Source organism: Ascaphus truei, chromosome 2, assembly GCF_040206685.1.
Source record: "Ascaphus truei isolate aAscTru1 chromosome 2, aAscTru1.hap1, whole genome shotgun sequence".
In the NCBI taxonomy this organism is placed as follows: Eukaryota; Metazoa; Chordata; class Amphibia; order Anura; family Ascaphidae; genus Ascaphus; species Ascaphus truei.
This window is the reverse complement of record NC_134484.1, coordinates 344313355-344324121: the sequence shown is the minus strand read 5'-3', so window position 1 is coordinate 344324121 and position 10767 is coordinate 344313355.

Below are 10767 nucleotides of genomic sequence, written 5' to 3'. Positions count from 1 at the left end.
AACAAGACACCAAGGAACCAGACAACTATCCAGAACCAAAGACTTACCTGAGGGGTTACCTGCTTTGAGGTACCTTTTGAGACTTTAGAATGATAGGCTGATAAGGGGATTTTCCTCCCAGTCTTGTAGATAGGGACTGGGGAAGTAAGTTAGCCCTTTCAAGGGATAGGTGTTTGTTTCTTTTGTATTTTTTTTGCTGTCCATTGTTGAAAGGTACAGGCTAAATAAAGCCATGTTTTAATTTCCCAAAACTGTCTCCTTGTGTGTACATCTGCACCTCAGAAGTTGGGATGAGAGGTGCCCCTGAATTTCAAAGGGGCCCCGGAAACTTCTTGGGAATTTTTTGTGCTTTTGCATGCATAGAGTTCCTGCAACAGCCTGAGCAACAAAACAAAGAATCACGTGCAAAAATGACCAGCATTACAGGGCTACCCATCCAGAGAGGAAAGATAAACTGCACTGGAGAAAGCCACAACACCACAGTTTGACTGGGGGGACTGTGACAGACGGTAACCCACCCAAGGTACTGATGCTGTGACCAGAGTTTACCCCACCACTTGTGAAAAAAAATGTGGGAAAATATGTTCCTGGTGTAAAGTGCCCAGCCACAAGGGGCAGTCTCCCTTCAGACCTTATTCTGATGATGAGGATGATTCCTATGTGGCCCAAGAAAAAGGTCAGCAGTCAGAGGAATATTTCTTTCTGCGAGCCAAGGAACTGCAGCAGCAAGGAAAGTGCTGTGGCCACAAGGAAAATGCAGAAGTTTTTTTTTTTATAGCAAGTGCACATCCAGTATCACTGATGATAAAGAAAAATAATGTGTGTACAGTACTGCTGATATATCAGAATCTACAAAAAGTAAAGAAAAAGTCTACAGAACAACCTGTGAGAGCTAAGAGCTCTGCAAGCAAAGTCTGCTCACCTGTAGGTCTACCAGCTGGGGTTCTTACAGAGAAAATAGCAGCAATAGCACCTCCCGAGGTCAGGAATAAGAATACACCTGATACTCCCAAAATGGAGGGCAAAATGTGGTGTTTCTGTACTGAACCTGGCCACACAGAAGAGTCTCTCTTTCGGTCCTACGAGGATACGGATGAGGAGGATGTTTTATGTGGGCCCCAAAATAAAGAAGCACCAACAAACACCCCTCGGATGGTTGAGGTGCCAAAGCTCGGTACGCACTGAAAAACAGGTCTGTATGACCCCAAAAATTCCTGCCAGCTACTGCAACTGCAAGAAAAGAATGGTGGATGCTGTGAAACTACTGAAGTTTCAAACAAAGAAGGAGACCCCTGTATCCCTGATGGGACGGAGTCATCCAAAGCAAAAAAAGTGGAAAAAAAATAAGTTCTCCAATTACAATGGAAGGATCAGTTACGTTCACAGACTCGCGTAGGTGAAAAACTGATATAGGTCTGAAAATTGATCCGGTTTCGGCCACTATAGGCCTCCCTAGTGGATTTTTCAATCTCTTGTGGATCTTAGAGAGTGTGTAGAACAGAGGAATCATAGGGTCTTCCACGTTAGATACAATCATAGTTGTTTAGATATGATTCCCCATGTTTCCGCATCCCCCAAGATACTTTGAATTTTGATGTTAGTACCAGGTGTCGGGTCTCCCTTCAAAAGTCTGCAATTATCTTTGTCAAACAATTGGGTCAGAATCTCTGCTCTATACATGATTTTTTCCATTACCACAATGGCACCCCCCGTGTCCGCCAGCTTTATCACTATAGTCTTATTCTTTTTGTGACTATCCAAAGCTAGGTGTTCCTTTTTAGAGACGTTAGGGCATCTGGAGCCACCTTTCATCCTTTGTCTCCTTAACTGAAATCCTTGTAGTTCTTTTGTGGTGAGTTGAATATAAGTCTCAATAGCATAAGTCCTTAATGTGGAATCCTTTTTCGCTTCCACAATATATGATAACGTGTGCTGATGATATGTTCTATATGTTATGTGAATTATATGTTGATTCCACATGATCTCTAACATTCAGCGGATTAAATCGTGTGGATAATGTTTCTCAGTCAGATCAAAGAAGGTACCTCCCTTTACAAATGTATATAAAAGACAAATATCAGTATAATTCATCAGAGCCATATCATAATGTGAAACATACATGTTCAATTTCAAAATTCAAACAATTAAAAACACGATAAGAATACCATTGTACCAATACTTATAGGTTTTATTATTTGGTACAACGGTATTCTTATCGTATTTTTAATTGTTTGAATTTTGAAATTGAACATGTATGTTTCACATTATGATATGGCTCTGATGAATTATACTGATATTTGTCTTTTATATACATTTGTAAAGGGAGGTACCTTCTTTGAACTGACTGAGTGAACTGTGTATATGCACGGTATGTATTATATTATATACATTGTGTATATGCACGGTATGTATTATATTATATACATTGTGTGCATATCCATCTTTTGCTATGGTTTTTTGACAATCTCACCAATTAATTATTTGTTTATTTATTGTTATGTTATTGGTAGGTATACTCCCCATATATTCATCAATTACGGTTTTATTTATGTATTTATTTGCTGTATGACACCTTTATTCCTTACTTTCTATACTCCTTCAACTCTAAGGTTTTAAATATGTATTGTGAGCATGATTAACTACAAACATTAGCACCAAGCACTTTTTCAGCTGAGAAGGGGACGTCCCCAGCTATTTGGATAATTGGATAGTGTATTTAAATACCGGACCTCCCCCTTCTCTATACTTCCCTTTGAAAAAGTTACCCGTGAGTGACGAAACGCATCAGGGAGCGTCATCACGTCAGACGCATTGACACTGACGTCATCACCGCGCGCTGGAATAGACTGGTCCGCGCGACTGCTGCAGAGGCTTGAATTACAAGGAGCCATCTTTACAGGACTCTAACACGTTTACAGAGAAGATTACCTGCCCTGGACACTTGTTGGGACATTGATCCTACTACTGCAAGATCGGGACTGTCCCAAGATACTGCAGAAACAAACCGGATGGTGGTGATTATATCACACATTGCTTGATTTTACTGCTTTTTTGTAAGTGCATTTCTTAACCCCTTCCTCCCCTTCCCCTCATTAAATTGACTATTTTACGCTATGGGTGTGCGCTCTCTCTTCCCTTTTTCCCATATATATATATATATTTATATATATATATATATATATTTATATATATATATATATATATATATATATATATATATATATATATATATATATATATATATATAAAGAAAAAGTATAAGGTGTGCGAAACTGATTTAAAATAGTGTTGCAATGATGTCTATGAGTGCTGCCACAATGTGATGGGTGTACACCACTCCAAAGAAAATACAATGTACAAAAAAACACAAACGGTGCAAATCAGAGACACAGGTGCATGGATATACAACACCTGAAGGATAAATACGTGAACAAGTCCTATATTCGAATTCCACAACGAGATGTACCTATAGATGAAAAAGATACCAATATGGTGAAGTACGTTTATGTATAAAATTATTGCGCAAGCAACAGAGGCTACTTACAATGTAGCAGAAATAACAGGCATATCAGTAAAATGCTTTCAGATCGCTGCATCAAAGGGGCTGATAATCTCAGGAACCGCTCACTCCGTCTGTGTGCTTGGACGCGGAAGCTTCACTGCTCAGCTGTAATCAGCATTTGTGCGGGTCTGTGACGGGGGAGGGGTGCCAAGCGAATAAAGGGGTCACCCCCATTACGCACCCCCTTCAACCGCCTGGGAAGTGAGGGGTTAACCATAAATGTACCTATAATACATATGTTCCCCTGCTTCACAACCAAAAAGTATGTCTCTTGGTTATCATGTTCCCACATTTAGAGGGACTCCATGTATTTTTATTCCCCTGCCTCAGGGCAAACTGTGTTCTATTTGCTAGACGTGTATATTGGTACAGTTCTGGTGTTGGTAACTTTACAGTGTATGCACCAACACTGGTGCATCAGGTCGGGAGGGAAAGTGTTAATTGCATTTACATGTTTATGGCCCTTTGTTCCCTTTCCCGCCTTTTCAGTCTCCATATTGCAGTATCTCCATAGGTCGCTATTGGAGCCCCATGTAATCCTATGGAGATTTCACAGATTTGGGCCCGATACCTGAGAAGACCTGCAGGTGGTGCCCGAGAAGAGGAGCGGAGCTTCCCCATTGAAAGTGAATGGAGTAATGTCTTTCAATTTATGGACCCATGCATAAAGTCCCGCACCAAAATAAAAACCAAATCACCTGGGAAGCTCCAATGCAGTAGTTGAATAACTTATTGAAGTCTTGAATCCATCCAGAGTGGCGTGCTTCTAGCTGTATAGTAGAGTAGGTAAACAGCTCCCACTGGAGGGAGAAACAGCGGGCACTGCTGCGCAAAAAGTGTAAAGGCTGGACTGTGCTGAGTGAAAAAAAATCCTTTATTTAATCATAGACAAAAATGGATAAAAAAGGGGGGAACATACCCCCCCCGCAGCTCTAACGCGTTTCACCCCTTAGGGCTTTGTCAAAGAGTAGCAATACACGATACACAGCCTCCCATATACCGGATCCAACCGGACATGACGTCACTCAACCAATGATGTGGAGAATCTCCCGTGAGTGTCTAAAGGGAGTTCACACACCTGGCAGGTGTGTACAAGCCCAGAATGAATCAGCATTAGGTGCACGTGCAATAGTGGCATAATAGAGGCAATAAACAGACAACATATATATATAAAACAATTTAGACAATTCTAACAAAGTAAACATATACAGTGGCAGCCGACCTGAGTCTAAGTCGGCTAGATCCGCGGCTCTCAGATTATCCCGGTTAGGTGTGTTTTTTTGTCGTTTTCGCCCGGAGTGAACTGCGTTATTTTCACGCTCGTGATATTAGCATTTTATTCTCGCTATCTGCAATAATGCAGTGCCGTGTAAAAACTCAGGGGGGCGTTTGCAAGCTGTTGTCTTGGAAGTCTAATACCTTCGCGGTTCAACCTACGTCAGTACATAGTCTGTGTGTGCGCGCGCAGTAATTGTAAATTTTCATAATTAAAGTATACATGCATTTGCAGTGCTGTTCTGCAGTACAGTATGTCTCATTTGAAAATTGTTGAAACGCATATGTGTGTACTGTACTGTAACAGTGTCACATTTCGGCATATACGTTAATTTTCTGAATCTTGCCATTGTGTTCTTAATCCATCCATAGCCGAGCTACAAAGCTTCACTGCGCCTGCGTGTAATTCTCTTTGAAACGGGAGCTTTGAGGCTTTGTTTACGGCAACGTTTTGGAAAATCCCTTCTCGAATTTGATTTGCACAGAGCATCAACTTGATATTATAATAATAATAATAATAGCATGTTTTTGTATAGCGCTGCTAGTTATACGTAGCGCTTTACAGAGACATTTTGCAGGCACAGGTCCCTGCCCCGTGGAGCTCACAATCTATGTTTTTGGTGCCTGAGACACAGGGAGATAAAGTGACTTGCCCAAGGTCACAAGGAGCTGACACCGGGAATTGAACCAGGCTCCCCTGCTTCAAACTCTCAGTGCCACTCTGTCTTTTACTACGATATTCAATCTGTGCGTTTGCCTGCACATGGTTGATTTCTGTGCTTTTTATGTACTGTATTTGGGGGTTGTATTTGGGGTTTTATTGATCAAATTATTATGATGAACTGCCTTTTGAAATTACTGTACTCTACAGTATGTAATTTCTTTGAACTGCTGCACAACTAATCCTTCATCCCTCCCCCACGCACACACAAACTCTTTTCGACAGACACCTCCACAGAGTCATTAATTTTCTGAAGTTAGTCATTGTGTTTTTAATCCGTCCCTAGCCGAGCGTCAATCGCCTCACTGCGCCTGCGTCTACTCTAATTCTCTTTGAGATGGGAGCTAGCTGATTACTGCACATGACTCACCCAACCCCCCCCCCCCAACCCTTTGAGGCTTTGTTTACGGTAACGCTTTGGAAAATCCCTTTTCGAATTTGAAATGTAAATCTGATTTGCACAGCATTGTGAGAATTGAGAGTTAAAAAAAAACATTAACTGATTCATGGTGTTTTGTCATTCATTCTTATTCGTTGGTGTACTGTGGGTGGGGGGGGGGGGTTTGTCAATGATTATGATTAGCAGGAATGCAAATAAATATTTATTTTATTTTATCAGGAACCAAAAAATACAAATATAAAAATAATCATGAATAAAACATAATGCAGTCTTTATTAAGTTCTTCTGGCAGATTGAAATTGGATAAAGATTTAGAAAACATTTGTAAAACATGGGGAAACATGAATAATGCACATTTATAAGAATATTTATTAATAATATATACTGTAATGTATAATATATATATATATATATATATATATATATATATATATATATATATATATATATATAGTAATATTATTTTTTCCATCTTTATCTTGTTCCTCATTCTGTGTACAGTACAGTAGTTCATTGAGAGAGGAGAGGTTCTGTGTACATCATTACTGCTTTTTATATACTGTACATTTGACTGAACAAACAGATTAGACTGGACACAGCACCCCACCTCCCCCCAGGCCACCCTTTTTTCCTGAAACGACAAGAAAACAAAAGATTAGTGCAGTTATGTGCGTACTGTATTATGGCATTGTGTGATGTGTAGTACTACTGTACATGGCTGGTGCTGCTTTCTCTGGAAAGAAAAAAATTGAGCAGTTAGTAGGCAGTTACTGTAGTACTGTCAAACTAGTCTATACTGGAACTACTGTATACTCTGACTACTGTTAAATACTATGTACTGTAACCTGATGGCTGGTGCTGCTCTCTCTGTTAAGAAAAAACTGTAACTACTGTATACTCTGACTATTGGGAAAGGAAAAATCTGTGCTATACTTACCTGTATCATACTGTACTTACAATACTACAGCACAGTACTACTTTCCTGATGCTTGCCCATTACGCGCGATCACAATGGGCCACACAGTCGCAATATGGTCTATATTTTTATTGCAGCGTTCCACGGTGAGTACATCGTTCCAAAAACTCATTATGCCTTTCAACAACTCGTCCTTTTTGGAGGGTTTCACCACTTTCCGGATATGGTCCTTCAGCTGATGCCAGACCATTTCGATCGGATTGAAGTTTGGCGATCTGTCATTGGAAAAAAAAGACAATTAGTTTAAGAGATACAGTACACAGTAAAAACAGTGGGAAAAAAATGAGGCACGGTTACCGCACTTACTCCGCTGGCGTCTTCACCCAGTTGATACCGCGCTCAAGGATATGCGCTGTTGACGCGGTGTGCTTCGGATCGTTGTCCTGGTAGAAGCGGTGACCATTCGGGATCTCGTGTGTGATGTATGCACTATCTCAGGGACAATGTTGTCTTGGAAGAAAGCTTTATATGCGTAACTTCTGTCGGGTTTTTGGAAACCAGGCTGCACTTGAACACTCATGGCTGGCGGCGGGTCTCTGGAGAATACTGTAACCGAAACTGGTCTTTGTCTTTTTTTAATATGAAATGCCTGAATTGATACATTTTTGCAACCTCTTCCTTCAGTCTCAAGGCCAAGTTACAATAGCACACTGTGGTATCTTTTTTAAACGAAACACCTGCAAGTCGACACATTACTGAAGCGCATGCGCATTACAATTCATGAATATCTGCCATCTGGCGGACACGCGAAGAATTGCAACCTATTAAATCCGAACCATTCTCAATAAACGCATCAATCGCATGTAAACCGCGCATGACCCGCGCATGACCCGTGACTGAGAACGCAAAATGAATGCGGCATGCTCCAGGAGAAGTGCGTCACATTCCAGGAAAAAGCCAGGGAAAAACCGGCAATGTGTTAGAATCAGATGAGCCGCAGCAGTATGCACATAGATCCATATGGGAGGAAACATCACAATAATATAATCAGAAAAGCATGGCGATCCTCAACCATAGAGAGATGTGTGTTGTTAAAATAGAGATGTATAAAAGAATAATACATCGCAAAATGAAGATAATAAAATCAAGTAAAGTCGGGGGGGTTATGGTATGCAAAAAATAAATAAAGATGATAGTAATAACTATCTAAACACCTATTACAAAAAAAGACGGTGTGAAACAGCGCTATAAATACTAAATAATACACTTGAAATAGTGAAAATAAAAAACAACACTGGCAACCAGGTAAAAACTGACAGTACAGTCAGACAGAGAGCATAGGAAAAAAGAGTATACCGGCGCCACAAATAATAAAGTGAAAAGTCCAAACCAAATAGTGTAAAGTCCAAATGGAGTCCTAATACAACTAGTAATGAAGGATTCTCACATCAACGAAGTGCAATATGTGGAAAAAGAAAAAGAAAAACAAATTATGGTGCAGTATGTCAGTCACTGAGGATAAAAAAATGGACAGACTAACAAGACAAGACAAACAGGACAAACAGACAAAAACACACTAGCAAGGCTTGATAATAATGAAACAAAGCTAATTTATTACTGGGTGTGGAGGGTTAAAAATAACACGCATCCGGAGGGGTAAAAGTGAAACCCTACTCACAAGACGCTAGACGAATACAGGCAACAAGCTGGAATCATGCTGGTGGGCTTCCAAGATGGCGACCGGAGCACTCTCACTGGCGTCCTCACGTGACAGGGGTGGAAGGTGAGTCACACGAATTACGGGATTTCCGGGCGGATGTGACGTCACGCCACACGATAGTCCCACCGCAGACGTTCCTCCTTCACTGATCCTCCGCAACTACACCACGGCTCTACTTGCTGAACTGCAATCTACTCCACAAGCCAGGACAAGGCTCTAAAAACACTAAAATCTTCCCAACCATAGAGAGATGTATGTTGTTAAAATAGAGATGTATAAAAGAATAATACATCGCAAAATGAAGATAATAAAATCAAGTAAAGTCGGGGGGGTTATGGTATGCAAAAAATAAATAAAGATGATAGTGATAACTATCTAAACACCTAAATACCATAAATAATTCATAAGTGCACAAAACCATATAGTTCATAAAATATTATAAATGAAAATTCAAATGACCATAAACACAAAAAGTATCAATAATAAATAAATAACGAGATAATTATGCATTTGTAATAAGTAAAGATCAATTCATATAGTGATTAACTCAAAATACCAAAAGTTATATTAAAATAAATGTACCATAAGGAAGAATATATAAAGAACAGTATGTATGATCATAGCAATCTTTAAACAATTATTTAATATGTGTCAAACCACAAGGGAATATCATGACCAATCATAAATTAGACAGACATAGAGTTAAGGTAATTTTTATACTTGAAATTCGAAAGTATTTTAAGGAATATCTTTAAGAATCAAGGATAGCCTTCCTTGCCTCTATTACAACTACTCTATAGGAGTAGTGATTAATTTCAATGTGTCATCATCATACAAAAACTAGGTTAATAAGTCTCCAATGACGTATAATAGAGAGACACTCAGGAGAGAGACGGTGTCACATACCAGGCTGTATAAACATTTAAAGCAACCGGGGAGCAATAGTGTCAAGAGATAATCCAAGGGTTAATGAACAATAATTCATAAAAAGTTCATAAAGGATATGCAAGACAAAAATGCCACAATAATAATCTATCAAGACTTTAATAACAGTGAGCAGTATTGGTAATTATGCTCAGTGAATGTTTCAAGAGCTACATATAGGAACAATTCGCAAGATCAGGGATATTTTTTAAAAGAGGAGACATTTTAAAGAAAGTGTTTTATCTTCCAGTCAACATTGATGCCTTTAGGTGTCATAGTATCCATTGTGAAGATCCAGAACATTTCCTTTTGATTTAAAATGTTCTGACGATCTCCACGTCAGACTGGGAGTGGGATATGCTCAATTCCACTAAAGGTGAGTGAATTAAGTTTACCCATTGGACATTCTACAAAATGTCTTGCAACTGGAAATCTTTGATCCTTATTTTTAATAGTTCTAATATGTTTCATTATACGGATCTTTAATGGACGTATAGTTCTCCCGATGTAGCTCTTGCCGCAACCACATGTCAACATGTATTTAACATAATTTGTATTGCATGTAATAAAACTCTTCAATTTAATTTTGTCCTTATTAATCTTTGAATGCATAACTTTAATGGATTTTGCATAGGTGCACACCTTACAAAAACCACATTTAAAGAAACCTGTAGGTGGGATGAAGCCTTTAGTTTTCACTGAGGGGGTGACAAACAGACTAGGTGAAACATAGTTTGACAATCAAAGATTTCCAGTTGCAAGACATTTTGTAGAATGTCCAATGGGTAAACTTAATTCACTCACCTTTATGGAATTGAGCATATCCCACTCCCAGTCCGACGTGGAGACAACGCTAATAGTGAAGTGGGTAATACAAAAATGTATAATAAAAAGGTTAAATGTTTGCGTACATCAAGCAAGAATATAAAAGCATCATGAAAGCATGGGGCGAAGTTTAGCCCTCTCCCTATTAGCCCGAGTTGGGTATCTGTGAGTATGGTTTTACTGATATTAAAAAAAACCCTTATTTTGTTTGTTTCTTTGGAAGGCCTCCTTCTTTCTCTTTTTCCTCTCTTTCTCTTTTTTTGTTGTAGTGTTTCCCTTCTTTCTCTTTCTCTATTAGTGGTTCGAAACGATTCTGTGTCTGTCACATGGAGGGAATCCAGAAGGGCTAGTATATCAAGGTATAGAGAAAGTCGAGGCGCATTGGAGAGGTGGAGACCAGCTTAATAAACTAGCACAACGTGAG